Genomic DNA, 20,182 nt, shown 5'->3' with positions numbered 1-20,182 from the left:
TCCCCAAGCAATACTTGAGCGGGCTTCTCCTCTATTTCAGTCCCAGGGACCTTGGGACAGTTAGCCTCTGCCAAACCTCCTACAGGCCAGGGCTTGCTGACCACAGGCATGTGGTGCCGTCCTTTATGGCGGGTATGCTTGCATTGCGCCTGAAGGTCGGGCACTGCCTGTTGGCTTCTGCTCTTGGAAGCTCATATCAATGGTGGTCACACCCCCGATCCATCAATATCAATGGTGGTCACACCCCCGATCCATCATACCTGGCCTACAAAGGAGAAAGCCACAGACCTTCTAAGGATGCAGCTGTTTTCCCCATGAATGTATTTCTCAGCTCTTTCACAGAGAAAGCATTTTCTGGGGTCTCCTGGGGTATGTAGTTGGTGGGTGGGTATGCAGGTTGCCATGGTAAATCCTTTCAACACTCCGATCTCCCTAAGCCTTTGCATGCCATAGCGTGCCAGGGTAGCTCTGGCATCTATGCTAACTAAACTTAGGCCACCATGGAGTCCTAGTTCCAGCCACCAACCAAATAAGCTTTGAGAGCCACCTCCAGCTAAGGAAACTAACATGATATCCAAAATCTTAGTGCACCTTGGTCAGTGAGTTCAGTCTACTCCTGTTCTTCTGCCTGCCTTGGTCTGACACCTTCACACACTCCTTAGGTCTCTGCCAATATATGTTGGCAAAATCTTGCAGTTCTCGTGGTGTAAAAGCTATCTCATTTGAGGCCATAGTGGGTACTAAAAATCTAAGATTCTACGTATGAGTCAGGTGCCAACAGGGAGTAGTTGTGGTGGGTCTGAAGGAGAATGGGCATCTCCTCATGTGAGATTGTCATACAGTTTTCAAGAAAAGGACAGCTAGTCTCCTTAGACACAACAGAGCAAGCTCCTTCCTTTGGCAACAGAGGCTCAGAGTGACTTGTGGGTTCAAGATTCTCAGTTTCATCTGAGTCCCACAAGATGTCCCCATTCTAAGCTTCAGCATCCCTTTTAATGTCCTACCTTTTTTTTTTTTTGAGATGGAGTCTTGCTCTATGGCCCAGGCTGGAGTGCAGTGGTGTGATCTCAGCTCATTGCAACCTCCGCCCCCCAGGTTCAAGTGATTCTCCTGCCTCAGCCTCCCAAGTAGCTGGGATTACAGGTGCCTGCCACCACGCCTGGCTAAATTTTGTATTTTTAGTAGAGATGGGGTTTTGCCATGTTGGCCAGGCTGGTCTCGAACTCCTGACCTCAGGTGATCCGCCTGCCTCGGCCTCCCAAAGTGCTGGGATTACAGGCATGAGCCACCGTGCCTGGCCTTAATGTCCTACCTTTCACATGAGAAATGTGGTGAGGCTGTGAATCCACCTGGTGGAATTCTATAACCCATACAATTCAATTGCGTTTTTTATTTTCAGTAGCATTAGTCCTGGCTAATGTAAATAAGCCAGCTACAATAAATAAGAATTTTCATTGAGGGCATGATGGAAGCTTTTTGGCTCTAGGACTGTGCTTTGATATGAGTTAAGGGACCTGAGGTTCCATTTTATTTTCCTGTAGGTGCTCCAGTGCACACAGAAGCATCTGTCCCCACACTACAGCCCTTGAGGCCATCGTCATGGGCATCATGTCAAGTGCCTCAGCCACCTGCCTTCCCAAGGCATGTGCTTCAGTCAGCACTTTGTCAGGACCAACCACAGGTGATGGTGTGACTGATCCGCTGTGATGGGACTGCATTGCTGTGGGTCACTGGTGCCCCATTTCACATGGTCAAAATCCCAGCATGGCACTCAACTCCAAAGGCATGGCGAGTCTCCAAATCCCACTCCTGGAGATCTGTATGTATTTAGAACCACTTTCTTAACTAGTTCTGTATCAGCCAGGGTCCAATCAGGAGACCCTGACTGATTCCACATCGGTAATTTGAACTGGGAAAGTCCAATATACAGAATTATTGCTGGGCATGGTAGCTCACACATGTAATCCCAGCACTTTGGGAGGCTGAGGCAGGTGAATCACCTGAGGTCAGGAGTTTGAGACTAGCCTGGCCAGCATGGTGAAACCTCATCTCTACTAAAAATAAAAAAATTAGCCGGGCATAGTGGCACCCATCTGTAGTCCCAGCTACTGGGGAGGCTGAGGCAGGAAAATCTCTTGAAGCCAGGAGGCAGAGATTGCAATGAGCCGAGATTGCACCATTGCACTCCAGCCTGTGTGACAAAGAGAGACTGACACACACACACGCACACACACATGACAACAAAAAAAGAATTATTAACTAGTAAGACATGCTTAACTTACTAATGGGGTCAAAGAGGACTCTAAGGGGTCTAGAAATATCAGGTATAAAAATGTTACTATTGCCAGGAGTGGTGGCTCACAACTGTAATCCCAGCACTTTGGGAGGCTGAGGCGGGTGGATCACAAGGTCAGGAGTTTGAGACCAGCCTGGCTAACATAGTGAAACCCTGTCTCTACTAAAAATACAAAAACTAGCCGGGCATGGTGGTGTGTGCCTGTAGTCCCAGCTAGTAGGGAGGTTGAGGCAGGAGAATCGCTTGAACGTGGGAGGTGGAGGTTTTGGTGAGCTGAGATCACACCACTGCACTCCCGCCTGGGCAACAGAGCGAGACTCTGTCTAAAAAAAAAAGGGGGTTATTACTCCCTCTAGACTGAGGGAAATGGAGAGTGAAGAATATGGAACTATTCTAGTTCCTGAGGCCAAGAACCAGTCCTCTCCGAAGAGAATGTAGCTACTATGAGAACATGCAGTTTGCTGGATGAAGATACTGTCAGATGACGAAGCCTGAAGCTGGTCCATATACACCATCTGCCATTGCCAGACCATGTGAGTGGCCACAGCTGTTCTCTAAGAAATGCCCACCCGGTGGGGAGAACATGGTTCAAGGGCAGAGTCAAAGATGGTTGGTTGAAGCTGCTTGCTGGGTGGGCGAGGATGGCCTGAGGGGATGGCTGGACCTCCCACAGAAGTGGCCACTGTGTGGGGAGAGTGTAGCTGAGGGTCCCTCAAGGCTACTGTGGAAATGGCCATCAAGTGAGGAGAGTGTGGCCTGAGAGGGTCACTGAAGCTGACCTGAGAGCTGCTGGTAGAAGAGCTGCTTGCAGTAGGAGAGGAGGACAGGAACCCAGAGTGGACGGGCTCTCCTGCTGTATAGCTGCACAGTGTAACCCATGCCCTCTACGGACAAAGCCGAACATTACACCAGCTGGCAAAGGAGAAATGTTTCCAGGGCCCAGCTCCAGGATCACCAAACATGGCAAAGAAGGGTGGGTTTGGAGCTGAGGGACAATAAATTGACAAGTGGAACGGGAAGAAGGATACAAGAGGCCGGGAGGAGAGGTTTGGGGAGAGTTTGGAGAAATGAGAGGAGGTATGAAGCGTGAAGGACATAGATCAGCAAGGGGAGGAGAATTTTAAGAAATATTTCTGTGGACCATGTGTTGCCTTTATGGCATTCAAGAAATGCAAATAAGGACCGTAAGTTTTATTGGAGTTCCCTTGTAGTTGATGGACAGTGTTATACTGACCACAACACTACTTCCAGACTGGAATACTTGGGTCCTGGGTTTCTAAGTGGGTTATGACAGTTTTCTCTTAGCCTAAAGCAGAAATCTACGACGAAAGTTTTTGTTTTTAGGTTTATTAGAGCTGCCCCTTGTTTTATATTATGGGTTCTTGTCTCTCCATAAGTTGGACTCTGGAAATTTGGAAGTCCAGGTTTTAGTATTTATGTATGTATTGAGACGAAGTCTTGCTCTGTCACGCAGGCTGGGGTGCAGTGGCATGATATAGCTCACTGCAGCCTTCACCTCTCGGGCTCAAGTGATCCTTCTGCCTCAGCCTTATAGGTAGCTGGGACCACAGGCGTGCACCACCATGCCCAGCCAATTTTTATATATTTTTTTGTAAAGATGGGGTCTCACTATATTGTCCAGACTGGTCTTGAATTCCTGGACTCAAGTTATCCTCCCACCTTGGCCTCCCAAAATGCCAGAATAACAGGCATGAATGCCTGTGCCTGGCCCAGGTTTTAGTTCTGAGTTTCAAGTTTCATTGCATAGCAGTGTGATGCTGGGGCAGGTCCCTTAACCTCTCTGAATCTCGGATTTTTTGCCTAACATGTGGGGGACCTCAAGTCTGCCCATGCAGACTCTCAGGGGATGTTGCCATGATGAGGTTAGATAATGGGTATGCAATTGCTTTGGGCAAAAGACAAAGTTTCATTCACTTAAATGAAGCTGCTTGTACCCATACAGTCAGCATATTATCAAGAAATGTTTTTGCTTGCAAACACCAGGAAGCCCCACCATTGTGGCCTAGTTAGGATTTATTTTTCTCATATACCAAGAATTCTAGAGGTGGTTATTTATGGGTAATGATAAAGCTGCTTAGTGACATAAGGACCAAAAATCTCTGTGATTCTCTTGCCCTTTCTCTTCATGGTCACAAAATGATTGCTGTGACTCCAGCCATCCAGGTTACATTTAAGCAGGAAAAAGGGATAGGGCCTGGTCAGGCACCACTGTTCTTTTTTTTAGGTAGCCTTGCTGGCTGTCTGCCAGGGCTGCTTTTAGCTCCTAGAGGCCCCCCACATGTCTTCTCATTGGCCTCCTCCATCTTCAAAGCCAGGAGCGGAGAACCCCAGATCATCTCCAGACTGTTTTATTTCATCTCACGGGACAGAAGTAGGACTGCAAGAGAGTCCGGGGCAGGGGGTATTTAGCTTTCCCACCCCTTCTAGAGCGAGGAGGCAAGGGAGAAAGAAAGAAGTTGGGAACGGGTGTTGGATTAGACAGCTGACAGTGTGGGGAAGAGCTGGCAAGTTCTAGACGGCAGCAGCTGAGACTGTTGCGATGGAGGGGAAGCAGCCGCTGGAGGATTTTGACTCCCACCCTTGTAACTACCGCTCCTGTGTATCCGAGCCCTTTCATGGGGCCTGGCTGCATCTGAATAGCGAACATTTCACTTTGGAGGTGGAATTATATTAAAAATCAGATGCTTGTCATTATGCAAATGGATGTCTCACTATTGCTTAGGATTTTCATTTTTCTATGAATTATTCCTTTTTTCAGTGCTTTTTTTATTCCCCATGGAAGAAATAAAAACAACCACTGGCTGATCAAAGGAATTTTCCAGTCATTCAGTCAACAGATATTTCCTGAGTGTCTGTGCCGGGCCAGGAACTGTTCTAGTCCCAGGGAAATAGTGATGAAAAGACAGTTTGTGCGGCAGTGGAGCTTGTATTCCAGGGGAGGAAGGAAGCCATCAAGTGAATTAATAAATAACTTACGAGAATGACACATGCTATAAAGACAATAAAACATGGTAGATCAATAGCTTCATGGGTGGGAAGTCTTCTTTAAATGGGGTGGTCAGCCAAGGTCTCAGAGGAGGCGGTATTTCAGGAGAAGCCTTAAAGATGAGAGGAAGCTAGCCATGCAGCCATCTGGGGGAAGGGTGTTCTGGGCAGAGGGAACAGCAGGTGCAAAGGCCCTGATGTGGGAACAGCATGGTATGTTTGGGGAAGAGAAGGATATCCAGGAGGCTCCAGCACAAGGAGAGAGGGCAGAAGAACAGGAGATGAGGTTGGAGATAGGTGGGGCAAATCACACAGGGCTTTGGAGAGGTGACTGGGCTAAAGATTCTGTCTGCTGGGGGCCGGTTTGTTGGCCTGGGCCATTGAAACTTAACCCATTGGCCAAGCGTGGCGGCTCATACCTGTAATCCCAGCACTTTGGGAGGCTGAGGTGGGCAGATCACTTGAGCCCAGGAGTTCCAGACCAGCCCAGGCAAGATGGCAAAACCCTATCTCTACAAAAAATTAAAAAAAATTAGTGGGGAGTGGTGACAAGTACCTGTAGTCCCAGCTACTTGGGAGTTTGAGTTGGGAGGATCACATGAGCCTGGAGTTCAAAGCTGCAGGGAGCTATGATCACGCCACTGCACTCCAGCCTGGGTGACAGAGCAAGACCCTAAAAAGAAAAAGAAAGAGCCCGTTAGGCCATTGTCCCAGCATTACCTCCCTCTCACATTATCTTGTGAATTATTGTGTCCAGTATGTATTTCTTGCCCATTGTCCATTTTCCTAATTTGAATGTAAGCTCTGTATGGACAGGAGTCTTGTCTGTCTTGCTCATGGCTACGTCTCCAGCACCTAACAGGGCCTGGCATATAGTAGGTGCTCAAAGATATTTAATGAATATGTATTTGTTTTCTGTTGCTATGTAACAAGTTACTGCAAACTTAGCAGCTGAAAACAAAACCCGCTTATGAGTTCCCAGTTCTGTAGATGAGGAGTCCAGGCATGGCATTGGCAGGGTTCTCTGCTCAGGGTCTCACGAGGCTGTAATCAAGGGGTTGGCTGGGCTGTGTCCTTATCTGGAACTTAGGACCCTCTGCTAAGCTCATGTAGTTGTGTCATGTGGGGGTTGAGTTTCTGTGGTGGTCCTACTGGGGTCCCCGTTTCCTTGCTGGCTGTCCGCCAGGGCTACTTTTAGCTCCGAGAGGCCCCCACATGTCTTCTCATTGGCCTCCTCCATCTTCAAAGCCAGCAGCGGAGAACCTCCCTCAATTTGAATCTCTCGCACTTCAAATCCTGACTTCAGAAAGAGTTCAGCGTCTTTTAAGGGGTCAGCCAGGCTAATCTCCCTTTCTCAGGGTCAACTATACCCTGTAACAACCTAATGACAGGTGTAAGTGGGTCTTCAATTGTGCCTCTGTAACTGGTGCATGGTCCCACCTTAGGGCTTTTGCACGTTCTGCTCCCACTGCCCGAAAGCCTCTCCCTGTAGACCCCTGAGTGGCTCCTTCTCTCACTCTCTGTGTTTGCTCAAATGTCATCTTTTCAGATTCCCTCCCCTGCTTAAAATCATCCTCTTCCTCTCTAAAAATACTTTCTTTGCCTGTTTGACTTTGCGGTGTTTTCACCCGCCCTGCTCCGTAGTTTACTTATTTATTTGGTTATGGTCTGTCTCCCTGCACTAGGCTGGCGGCTTCACAAGTACAGGGAATTTTGTCTGTGAGATTCACTGTCACATCCCCAGTGCCTGTGATAGTGCCTGGCTCACAGTCAGGGCTTAGTAAATTTCAGTCCAGGGAATGAATGAATGAGGTTTAAGGATCACAGTTTTAACTTTCTTTATCTGATTTTTCTTTTTTCTTTTTGGAAAAACCTGAGCAGGCACAAGTCTCCCTTCCCGAGGCAGCCTCGTTATATAATCAGGGCCCTGTTCTGCAAGGAACTGTCAGCGCCGCTTCAAGCAGTTATATTTAGTGTTTACAGCCTCTCCTTTTAGCTGCATGAGATCTCCCGAAGAGCTCTGGAAATTAGGCCTTGCTTCAATAGGGAGAGAGGGCTTCTGGCCCAGTCCAAGGGGGCCCCGGGGGCTGGTGGGCACTCGTTGGTGGCAGTAGCCAAGCAGCCCTAACCTCAGGGTCAGCCCGTGACCAGTGTCCGGTTCAGAGCATCCACATCCAAGGATGGAAGGTGAATTTCTCCTGTAAATCACAGAGATAGGAGAAACCAAGGATGGGAGTAGAGAGACTGATTGGCGTTCAAATCTTGGTTCTGACACTCGTTAGCTGTGTGATCTTAGTCCAGTTACTTAACCTCTCTGGGCCTCACCTTCCTCATTTGCAGAATGGGGATAGATCCAGCATATCTTGATTCAGTGAAATCATTCATGGGCAGTGTCTTACACAGGATAGGGACTTCACCAATCAGTTATTTTTAGCTGTGTTCTAAGAGGCCCCTTGCTTGGTTCTGAAGAAGGAGCAGGTACATCTGAGATGCCCCTGGTGGTGACTGGATGGCAGACCCATAACCCTGGAGGTGACTCATGGCAGACCCATGCCCCTGGGGGTGACTCATGGCAGACCCATACCCCAGGAGGTGACTGATGGCAGACCCACAGCCCTGGGGGATGACTGATGGCAGACCCACGCCCCTGGGGGTGACTGATGGCAGACCCACAGCCCTGGGGGATGACTGATGGCAGACCCACGCCCCTGGGGGTGACTGATGGCAGACCCACAGCCCTGGGGGGTGACTGATGGCAGACCCATACCCCAGGAGGTGACTGATGGCAGACCCACAGCCCTGGGGGGTGACTGATGGCAGACCCACGCCCCTGGGGGTAACTGATGGCAGACCCACGCCCCTGGGGGGGTGACTGATGGCAGACCCACAGCCCTGGGGGGTGACTGATGGCAGACCCACGTCCCTGGGGGGTGACTGATGGCAGACCCACGCCCCTGGGGGTGACTGGATGGCAGACCCACGCCCCTGGGGGTGACTGGATGGCAGAGCCACGCCCCTGGGGGTGACTGGATGGCAGACCCAAGCCCCTGGGGGTGACTGGATGGCACACCCACGCCCCTGGGGGTGACTGGATGGCAGACCCACGCCCCTGTGGGTGACTGATGGCAGACCCATACCCCAGGGGGTGACTGATGACAAACCCCCAGGTGTTCTCTGTTCTTCGTGCTGCGCTTGCTGCTCCTTAATGTCCAGGGAGCTCTCACGGATTTGCTTGGAGGTGTTATTTTGGGATGAGCAGAGCCATTTCTTAGGCAGGGGCCAACAGACTCCAGTTCATGGGCCAAGTCCAGCCCATCCCGTTTCTGTAAAGGCCCTTGAGCTAAGAATGGTTTTCGCATTTTTAAATGGAAGAAAGAGAAGAATCTACAATAGAGATGTTGTATGGTTTGCAAAGCCTAAACCATTTCCTATTATGTGGCCTTTTACGGAAAACTTGGCTGACCGATGCCTTAGAGGATGGAGTGCAGTGGGAGTGGGGGGTGGGCTGGTGGGGGAAGGGTAAGGCCCAAAGTAAATTCCAGTGTGGGTATCCCTTGCCCCCCACTGTAAAACCCAGTAAGTTAATAATGGCTGCTCCTTTCCCAACACCTAGTATATGCCAAGCACTTTATCTACAGACATATTCCAAACCTCAGCCCAGCCCAACTCAAGGCGTAACAGTCATCACCAATCCCATTATCTAAATGGTGAAACTGAGGCTCAGAGAGGTTGAACTGCCTGCCTGAGATCACACAGCCAGTGAGGGGCAGAGCTGAGATTTGAACTGTGATAGTTTCTGACATGGGAGCCTGTGCTGTTTCCCCTTTACCCCAAGGCCTCCCAAGAGGCAGTATCAAAGGACATGGAGAGGGACATCTGTGTGACATCCATTGACTTGTCTGGCCCCTCCTCCCCCATCCTTGTGGTCACCGCAGAAACTGTTGGAACAGTGACCCTGTCCCCAGCATACCTGACTCAGGGAGGGTGGCGTAATCTGTGCCAGACAGGATAATTTGGTTGCAAGTGACAGAAACCAAACTATGGATCATGGTGGCAAGCTATGGGGAAGCTCACGGAGTCAGCAGGAGACCTGCTGTAAAACTCATCTGTAAAACCGAGAGCCAGGCTGGAAGTGGGTGGTGCCAGGCAAGCTTGCTCCTCCTGCCCTATTCCTGCATCCCTGCTTACAATAGATGTGTTTGAAAGGGAGAGTCTCATGGGTCTGACCTGGCTACCTGCCCACCCCTGACTAGGAACGTGCAGGGAGTCCCGAGGGAGGTGATTCTCCACAGGGATTTAGCTCTGATACAGAGATGAGGAGGATGCCACTGGCTAGCCAGGAATGAATGTACCCTGCAGTGGCCTCCCCAGGACCAGGAGATGGCAGCCTCAGCCTTCTCTTGACCGGAGGGGTGGCTACCTCTGGCCTCTTGCTGGCCGTTTTCTTTGCCACATGGATGGAGACATAGAAAAAGGCCATCTGCATCCAGCCGGAAGACGAGCTGGTGTCGGAGGAGAAGCAGAGAGTGGGCTTTCTGTGCTTCTTACAAAGCCAGTCCTGGCTTCCAGCTTACTTCGGAGACCCAGCTGTGCCCATGCCCTTGGGTTTGGTGAAGCAGCCCTGGCTCATGGAATAAATTCCTGTCTTTCGCTTCACGGAGCTGCTTCTACTTGCAGACCAAAGTGTTTTAATTAACACAAACGGCCAAGACGCAGGTTCGGGAGTGGGCAGCCCTACTTACTGGCCTTTGTGACAAAGATTGTGTTTTCTCCCAACCTCTCTTCTCCTTTTTGCACATGAACAGAAACCTAATTCTAACTGGCCACCCAGAATAAAGAAAGGTACATCTCTCAGCCTTCCCAGCTGTTTATTGCGACCGTGTTCTAAGTTCTGATCAATGGGATGGAAATGAAAGTGTGTGTGTGTGTTACCCTCCCAGGAAGTGTTTTTAAACGGAGAAAGCATGCCCTTCTCTACTTGCTTTCCTGGTTCCTAGAATCCGAATGTGATGGCTGGAGCTCAGCAGCCACTTTGGACTATAAAGGCCAGTCATAGTGAGGCAACAAAATAGAAGGAATCTGGGTTCCTGACACCATGCAGCACCATACCCACTTATACTGGCCACCTCTGGACTTTAAGAATTTGTGAGAAACAAAGTTGCACCTTGTTTAAGCCGTTGTTGTTGTTGTTGTTTTGTTTTTTTGTTTTGGTTACTGATAGCTAAACCAAATCCTAGCTGCTGCAGCCTTGGTGGCGATTTGCAAGGGATGGTATGGATATGTTTCTGGTAGACTGTACTGTTGTTCCCAATTCTTCCTCTCTCTCTGTATTCACACTCTTTGCCATGTGATGTTGCTGTTTTTCCTACTAAGGGCATAAGGTCCTTCTTCACCTTGGCTTTGCACTTGCCCATGTGACATGCTTTGGCCAATGGGATATTAGCAGACATGATGCAAGCACACCCTTGAAATCTGGTTGTGTGGTTGGGCTTGCCCTATTGTGTTTCCATCATTGCTTTGAGACGACCCTGCCATGGCTCATCTGCTGGCCCAAAGAGAAGGAGAAACACTTGGACACTGGAACCAACCCACAGCTTGTAGAAAAGTCCAGCTGAGCCTGGCCTGGATCAGTGGATCCTCAGCCAAACTGCAGCTGTGTGAGCAAGAATTAGTCATTGTGGAAGCCACTGAATTTCCTGGTGGTTTGTTACACAGCATCATTGTGGCCATCGCTGGCAGATAGTGTTCTCTCATCCTTTAGTAGAACTAGATGGTAGTGTCTCTCCATTTTCCCCTCCCACTGCTCCTGAGCCTCTGCCCAGCAACTCTCCCTGCTTATCACCCCTCCTGTTCACAAACTCAAGGTTACACAGAACAACCCTGCCCACTTTCCAGACTCCAGGGCTCCTCGGCCTGGAGTTTCTGTCTGCTGCCTCAGTTACATCACTCTTGTCTGAATTCTCTCAGGACTTGTGACTAGAAAGGAAAGAAGTCACGTGTGATGTGACTCTGATGTTCTTCCTTTGCAATGGCCATGAAAGGAAGACAGAGGGTAGAGGAAAGCTCTAGGTGCGTTTCCATCCAGCCCAGGAACCTGCTGATGGTACATACTAGGGAGACCCTGAGATGATGCTGATGGTTAGCAGAGGCGGGAGCTGGCCTCTGGGAGACGTCACACACTGCTGAGTCCAGGGGCATGCATGTCCTTGAGTGTCCAGAGCATCTCAACGTGCCTTGGAAATTTAGGCAATGCAAGCATGTCCAGCTCGGAGACTCACTTGTGTTTCTGAAATCTGCAGCAGACATCAGCAAAAGGTGTCACACCTCACAGCGTCCACAATCTTGGTGGGAGCTCTTGCACCTGCCTGTGTGACCTCCTCCATGATGAGGGAAGCCACTGGCCTCTCCAAGAGCCATCTCAGCCACCAGCCGAGTCCTCAGATCCCAAGGAGTCACGTGGACAAAGGCTCTTTTCATGGCCAGTTTATTAGAGGTCTACAGACTCAATCTTGCTTGTTTTATTTATTCATCTTTAATGTACACTCTCTGTTTTATGCAATTAAGAGATTTCCATTTCAGGTTAGTTCATTATACCTTATGAATTTATAAACGTCAAGGAGATGATCACAATGAAATATAGATGGTGTGGTTTCTAGGATGCTGTACCCAGGGGAACTTCAACAGTTGTGTTTAATAAATGCAGTGGCGTCCCTTGTTCCAGAACAGATGTGAGGTCTGCCTGGGGGCTGATGCAGACCTGAGCACCTTGGCATCTTTAATGCACATGAATTTTCATGGCAGGGATCCCAGTGTTTTCAGCAGGTCCTGGCTTTCCCAGCCAATCTGATTCTGTTCCTGAGGTTCCATCATCAACTCTAATAGCCTGGTTGTTATTCCCTGTTTGCTTTCAACATGGATGGAGGGAGTTACATAATACTCAGTGCTGAACAATGGTGTGGGCCACACCATGGATACAGCTCCTGTGAGGGCAGCTCCTGAGGGGTGACTGCCACCCAGTGACAGTGCTCTGTCCCTCTGTAGTTGGCTCTGGGTCTTGGCATCTGGAATCCCCTTCTCAAGAGATGGAGGAAGAGCACTGTGGTGGCTCAGAGAGGGCCCTGGGGACAGCTAGGTCTCAGGTCAAATCCTGACTCTGCCATTTGGATGACCTGGGGCAAACTGATTAAACCCTAGAGCCGCAGTTTTCTCATCTATAAAATGGGGATAAAATACTTCCTTCAGTGTTCCTGGGATGGTTAATGGGTTTGTCACCTTGGAAGATCTTAATAAACAGTGATCATAGTCATTTTATTAGGTGTAAGAGAGTATTCATGGTGGGACGCCTGCACTGATAATGGTGAGGTTTCCTCCTCTAAGCCACAGAAGCATAACGACAAGATCTGGACATGCTGGAAGAAAAATCCACCAGCTGGGTGTGGTGGTGCATGCCCATCATCCCAGCTACTTGGGACGCTGGGGTGGGAGGATCGCTTGAATCCAGTAGGTTGAGGCTGCAGTGAACTATGATTGCATTGCTGCATTCCAGCCTGGACAACTGAGTGAGAGCTTGTTTTTTTCTTAAAAAAAAACAAGAAAAACCCCAGACCAGGCACCGTGGCTCATGCCTGTAATCCCAAGACTTTGGGAGGCCAAGGCAAGTGAATCACTTGAGGTCAGGAGTTCGAGGCCAGCCTGGCCAGCATGGCAAAACCCCGTCTCTACTAAAAATACAAAAATTAGCCGGGCATGGTGGTGGGTGCCTGTAGTCCCAGCTACTCAGGAGGCTGAAGCAGGAGAATTGCTTGAACCCAGGAGGTGGAGGTTGCAGTGAGCTGAGATTGCATCACTGCACTCCAGCCTGGGCAACAGAGCAAGACCCGGTCTCAAAACAAAACAAAAAAAGAAACCCAACAACAACAAAATCAGGGTTTACTGAGCTCTAGCACTTGCATTTTGGGAGGGCAACCCTTCCCCACTCTCAGGCTGTGTGGTTTAGACAGGGCTGATCCCCTCCCAGCCCCAAGGTTGCACATGTAACTCAGGCCTGGGCAATTACTATGGTCCATCCCCTTGGGCACAGTGATTGGTCCAGGGATAGGCATGTGACCTCACTGTGGCCAATAATATTTCTTTCCTGCCACTTTCCTGCTGAGATTAAATCGGGAGTTTGTTGAGCCCCTGGAACCAGCCAAGCCTGAAGCCATGAGACTTTGAGTATGTGAGTCAATAAATCCCTTTTGACTTAGGTTTTTTTGTCATCATAAAAATAGAACACTATTCTGAGCCCTGTGGCTCCAGAGAAGAAGAAAACTCTTGGCCCCTTGTAGGCTAAATGTAGTGACTTAGCAAGTCAGGCAACTCCAAGGCAAGTCCTCTGAGAGGATGTGCAGGACCACATCCATCAAGCAGCTGTCTCACCTCCCCATGACAATTCTGTAATTCCACTCCATCCTGTCCGTGCCGAAGGGATCACTTCCTGTACCTCCATGGAGCTGTAGTGCTTTGCGAACCCTAATTAACATTAATCCTGGTATGGTTCTAAATGTGCTCTAATTTTCCCACAGGAAGCTCTCCTAAAGGACTAAAGAATGAATGTAATTTGCAAGAGAAATAAAAAATATTTATAAGCATACAAAGGCAAATGTGGTCAAGAGAAAGAGCTATGCAGATGTGACAAGCCACCGATTTTCTCAACGATGGCATAATTATGGCCCTTTACACCTGGACAGATCTTCAGATTTTTTTTTTTTTTTTGAGACAGAGTCTCGCTCTGCCGCCCAGGCTGGAGTGCAGTGGCATGATCTTGGCTCACTGCAAGCTCCGTCTCCCGGGTTCACGCCATTCTCCTGCCTCAGCCTCCCGAGTAGCTGGGACTACAGGCGCCCGCCACCTCGCCTGGCTAGTTTTTTTGTATTTTTTAGTAGAGACGGGGTTTCACTGTGTCAGCCAGGATGGTCTCGATCTCCTGACCTTGTGATCCGCCCGTCTCGGCCTCCCAAAGTGCTGGGATTACAGGCTTGAGCCACCGCGCCCGGCAGGTCTTCAGATTTTTAACAAGGGGTAGTGGACTTAAAGGCCAGGTGCAGTGGCTCACGCGTGTAATCCCAGCACCTTGGGAGGCCGAGGCAGGTAGATCACCTGAGGTCAGGAGTTCGAGACCAGCCTGGCCAACATGACGAAACACCATCTCTACTAAAAATACAAAAATTAGCTGGGTGTGGTGGTGCATGCCTGTAGTCCCAGCTACTCAGGAGGCTGAGGCAAGAGAATTGCTTGAACTCAGGAGGTGGAGGTTGCAGTGAGCCAAGATCGCACCACTGCACTATAGGCTGGGTGACAGAGCGAGACTCTGTCTCAAAAAAAAAAAAAAAAAAAAAAGTGTAGTAAGTAATGATAAAATTACAACTAGTGATGATTTCACTGATTTTTCAGATTTTATTGAATTATCTTGATATTTGCCAATTCTTGATATAGAATGAATACCTGAAGTTTTAATCTTTTAATAGTTGCATAATGCAGACAGTGTAGATTTAAATGAATCAATTAACCAGGTGGAGTTTGTAAACCTTGAATAAAGATTTGAGCAAATGGCATTGCCTTATATTCACAGGAATTTGAATCAGCATAACTTTTTGGAGAGCCAGTTAATGTGAAATTTCTAAACTGCGTATCTTTTCATTTGACAATTCATTTTTTAGGAATACATCCCGAAGAACTCATCTTGCACATGTATAATGGTGCAGGGATAAGACTGTTGCTTTTTGACAATGAAAAATTGTAAATGACCTCAAATGTTTGGCAACACAAAAATTGGTTAAACAAATTACAGCATATCCAATGATATAACTGTACAACATCATAAAATTATCATATGGAAAAACATTTAAATGCCATGGAAAGATGTTCACAATATATAATTACATATGAAGAGCAATTTGAAACAGTACATATCATGTGAACCCATTTTTAATAAAAAAAACCATGTCAAGTATGCATAGGAAAGGGACTGGAGAAATACATTAAAATATTAGAAGTGTTTATCTTTTAAAGATGGCAGTTTTGCTTTTTTGAATATTTGTATCTTTGAGTTTCTGTGAGGATCAAAGAATTTGAAAAATATTGATTTATGCCACATCAGAGAACTAATAATAATAATAATAATTTAACTCTCACAAAATCAGTTTAAAAGAAATAGAATTTTCTACCTTTTTTTTTAACCATTTGACTTAAGGTCTCAGGCTGTCTTGTTGATGGGAGAAATGCATATAACAGTCCACTTGGGGCTTTTCCTGAACCCACCATGATGGTTGATTTGGCTGTCCACTTGCCTGGATGAAGGGGTGCCCACATAGCTGGGAAAGCACTGTTTATCCTCAATGCTCCTGCAGGGACTGGGGCTGTCCCTCTTCTGCTGAAAGGGAAGCCCAGGTGGTTTGGTATTTGATTAGGATGATTGGGCTGTCCCAGGTGTGCTTGTGAGGATGTTTTTAGAGGGGACTGGCATGTGAGTCTGTGACCTGAGTATGGAAGCTCCTCCACTGGCGGGGGCCCAGATGCAGTAAAAAGGTAGGGGGAGGGTGAATGCTTGGTCTCTTCCACATCTGGGTTGCCTTCTTCTCCTGCCCTTGACATCGAACTCCAGGTTCTCCAGCTTTTGGACTCTGGAACTCACACCAGCCCCCAACCTTGCAGGCTCTCAGATGTTCAGCTTGGACTGAGAGTTACACCATCGGCTTCCTTGGTTCTGAGGCTTTCGGATTGGGACTGAGCCCCACCACGGGCTTCCCTGGGTCTCCCGCTTGCGGATGGCCTCTGATGGGACTTTTCCACCTCCACAATCAAGTGAGCTGATGCCCCTAATAAATCCCTTTGCATAGCTTTCATTCTGTGTATATGTTTTTTTTTTAAAATTATTTTTTATTTTTGGTAGAGACAGGGTTTCACTGTGTTGGCCAGGGTGGTCTCGAACTCTTGACCTCAGGTGACCCGCCCACCTCAGCCTCCCAGAGTGCTGGGACTTACAGGTTTTCTGTCTTTCTGGAGACCCTGACTAAAACACCACCTTTCATAATTAGGCTGCTTTTTGCTGCAAGTAACGGATGTCCAAACAGCAGTGTTTAAACAATGCAGTTCATCAGCTCAATGCAGAGTATCAGCTCAGTGAATGCCCCTGGCCTTGGGACCGCATTTCTGGGGTGACACGTTGGCTTGAGGATGTTGCCAGGATCTGTCTTTCCACTCTCCCACCAGTAGCTGTCAGTGGGCACTGTGGTGCCTCATGGGCACAAGAGGCTGCCAGGGTCCTTCCCATCACACTTGTACTCAACAAGTTGCCAAGAAGGAAGAGGGTAGAGGGCAAAAAGCAACTTTGTCTCTCTTGTTTGATCAAGGAAAGTGGGCCTCCTCCAGCTCCTCTTTACCTCTCATTGGTCACTCGGGCCCCCATGCTTCTTCCAGAACCATCCCTGGCTTGAGGGAATGTGGTAGGCTGAGATCTGTTAGGATTCTGACCCCGTCCCCAGGGCTGGGCATGTTGCCACTCAAATAGGGAGCTTCTTGGGAAGGGAGACAGGGCTGCATCTAGTTCCTGGGAGTCTTGGGTTGTGCTGAGGCATGGTGGGTGGAGAAGGGATGGTTGGCTTAACTCATCCATCTTGGTTAACAGACCCTGGGGTTGGACTGCTTGGGGTTAAACGCGATTCTGCCATATGCTAGCTGACGGTGCAGCCATGGAAAAATTGCTTCACCTCTCTGTGCTTCAGTTTTCTCAGCCAATAAAATGGTTATGGGATTAAATGAATCAAAACACGCAAGCCCAAAAGAATTGAAAACAGGTATTCTAACAGAAAATTATACAGCACTGTTTACAGCAGCACTATTCATAATAGTGTTTCCAAGGTAGAGAACAACCCAAATGTTCATCAACAGATGAATGGATAAACAAATGTGTTCCATCCACGCAATGGAATATTAGCCATGAAAAGGAGTGAAGCTTTGACACAGTACAACGTGGATGAACCTTGAAGACACAATGCTAAGTGAAAGAAGCCAGACACAAAAGATCACATGCTGTATGATCCCACTGAAATTAGTTAGTGGAGCAGTCCAATTCATAGCGACAGAAAGTAGTCTGGTGGGCGCCAAGGGTAGAAGGGAGGGGAGAATGGGGAGTGACTGGGTACCAGGTTTCTGGTTGGGTGATGAAAAAGTTCTGGAACTGGAGAGTGGTGATGGTTGCATAGCACGGTGAATGTACTAAGTGCCACTGAATTGTACACTCTAAAGTGATTAAAACGGTAAATTTCATGTTGCATGCATTTTACCACCATTAAAATCAACACACGTGCAAACTGCTTCGAGCAGTGTCTGGTACCTATTCAGTGCTGCATCATTATTATTATAATTATTATTTGTTATTAGTCTTGTTCTGCCCTAGCACACTTTACACTTGCTCCAAAATCCCATCCCAATGGTGCCTTCACCCCTGGCTGCCCCCTCACACCCTTCCCAGCCCCTGCCGGTCCAGGAATCATTTTATACTGGGAAGCCAGGGGTCAGAGCTGTTCAAGGTGCTTTCTGCTCAAACACACCAGGAAGCCATTTTCCCCCTGTGGCCTCCTTCCAGTTGGGGGTGTACCTGGAAGGGAACTCAAGTCCTTTCTGGTCTGAGTGTTCATGGGCTCAGTGGGGCTTCCCTCACCTCGCAGGGCTCAGCGCTTACCGTACTGTCCAGCCCTGAGCTCCTTTCATTCATACATTAATATAACCAGGACTGATTGGGCCGCTCTCTGTACGTATGATGCTGGGTGGTAACCACTGTTACAAAGAAGAATAAAGCAGGGAAGGGGACAGAGAGTGAGATGGATGACTGCAAGTTGCCATAAAGAGGCCCCTTCCTTCCATCATGGGTCCATATGTCCAGGTGTGCGAGTGACTGATTTCTTGAAATTCTTTATTCCTAGGAAATCCTTGATTACCTTTGTAAGTGAGCTTGGCTTCTATTTTGAGAGGCCCCTTTCCCCTACCACTCACCTGTGGTGCAAATGCAATCTAAGTCAATTCTGTGTTCTCTGAACATGCCAGAAACATCAATGTGTGCACTGGGCAACAAACAGTCCCAGGCTTTGCAAAGAATTTCAATGGGTGGTCACCCCGGCAGCAGCTGCCTGCATGTTGGCGTTCAAAGGCAAAGGGGTCTGTTATTGCCGCTGCCAGTTGGCTGAGGTGGGGAAACCTCTCTGCCTATTCGCCTCCATCTCACCCCGACCCGCACCCCAACCCTCACCTCTTGTCTTCCTTCTGCAGCGCCCTCCAGACTTGCAGTTCCACTTTTAGCCACGAGATGGCAATGTTGCTCTTCGCCGGTAGCCCGGCGGGCGCGTGGGCTGAGCTGCAGCAGAGCTGGGGTGCAGGGACTGACCGGGAGCAATCCGTGCTGGAGGCAGTCTCTTGCCGTGCAGGGGATGGTGGGGCCTGAGGAAGCCTTGCACGGCTGTGCTGGGGCTCGAGGCTGGCTCTTAGTCGAGTCGGCCTCCCTACACTTACAGATCCAGGGGAAGGACAATTCCTGGACTCAGTATCCCATCAATACCTTGGAGGAGATTGTAGGCTGTGTGATTCTTACGGTCCTGCCCAGGCTATGAGGCCAGGAGGCTGGGGGCGAGAGTCTGGGTAGGAGTGAGAGGAGAGTTCCGCTCAGCCCTGGGGTCTCCTCGTTGCTGCCGCCAGCCTCTCAGATTCCCCCGCAGCCCTTCAGAATCCAGGGAGGCTTGTTTTTTTCCCTGCTTATTTCCTCCAGAAATACGCCCTTTAGAGATACAGGCTCAGGGGCCTGGTTAATATGCAGAAATCCTCATCCAACCACAAGACAGGCTGAGCCAGGCTGGAATTCTCATTCCTACCCCACAAATGAGCTCAGGGAGGATTAGGGGCTTGTCCAAAGTCACACAGCTGGGGCACAGAAAAGCCACCCTCAAAAACAGATTCCTCTTTTCAGTGTCTGGCTCAACCATCATCGGCATATTTTAGTGGGGAAGTGCCCTTCCCCACTAAAAGGTCCTTTCTTGGAGTATGACCAAGTAGTCCTGAGTATGGGGGTGAGGGGAAGGCAACTGTCATCTGCCATCACACCTGGGACTGTGTGACCACTGGCTTGGGGACTTGCTGGACTGATTCACAACCCCCTCCAAGCACTGCCACTAAGTCACAGAATGACCCCTTACCCCTGCCAGAAAATGACTTTTTATCTTTGGCCACAGTCTCCCAGCCCTCACTGACCTGCTTCCTGGTCAAACACATGGTTCACCTTGGCACCAGCACCCCGTGGCCACTCCTGCTGTGGCTCTCTCCTGCTGTCGTCCATTCATTTCTGCTTCACCATCCCCTGCAGAGGCCGGCACACAGTAGGGGCTCAGCTCTGCAAATGTTATGAACGAGTGAATGGGAAAGAGGCGTTGGGGGCAGCTGGGGACAGAGGACCCCAAGGGAGTCCTGACCATGTCTCCAGGATCATCCTCTTATCTGGGGAAAAGGTCACAGAAAGGGGACAGATGGTTCCCTTGCAAGGCCACCCCAGGCCTGAGGAGACCCCCAATCCCGTCATGCAGCCTGTTGTGTGGCTCTCCACACATTGCAGGCCTTGCCAGGGAGCCCAAAGGGGGCTTGGCCTGGGCATGAGCCCCCTGCAAAGGAAGGCGATTAACAGCCATGGGAAAATCCCTTTACGTCCCCTAATTAACCTGGGCTGGAGACTCACCACGTGCCCCTGGCTTTCTTCCTTCTTTTATCTGGGAAGAACTGAGTGCTGCCTCTGCTAATGAGCTTGTCTGTACTAATCAAGCAGGTGCCCTGTCCCCCATCCCCTCTTGGCAGCCGGGAGTG

General features: G+C 49.1%; 1 protein-coding gene across 1 annotated transcript in view; it reads left to right on the top strand.

The window, feature by feature from the left end:
* Nucleotides 1–20,182, top strand: part of LOC105493580 (transmembrane protein 132B) — a 504,000-nt gene that overhangs the window by 13,646 nt on the left and 470,172 nt on the right. The window lies entirely within an intron of this gene.

This window comes from Macaca nemestrina, chromosome 10 (genome assembly GCF_043159975.1).
Source record: "Macaca nemestrina isolate mMacNem1 chromosome 10, mMacNem.hap1, whole genome shotgun sequence".
Lineage (NCBI taxonomy): Eukaryota > Metazoa > Chordata > Mammalia > Primates > Cercopithecidae > Macaca > Macaca nemestrina.
This window is presented reverse-complemented; position numbering and strand designations above follow the sequence as displayed.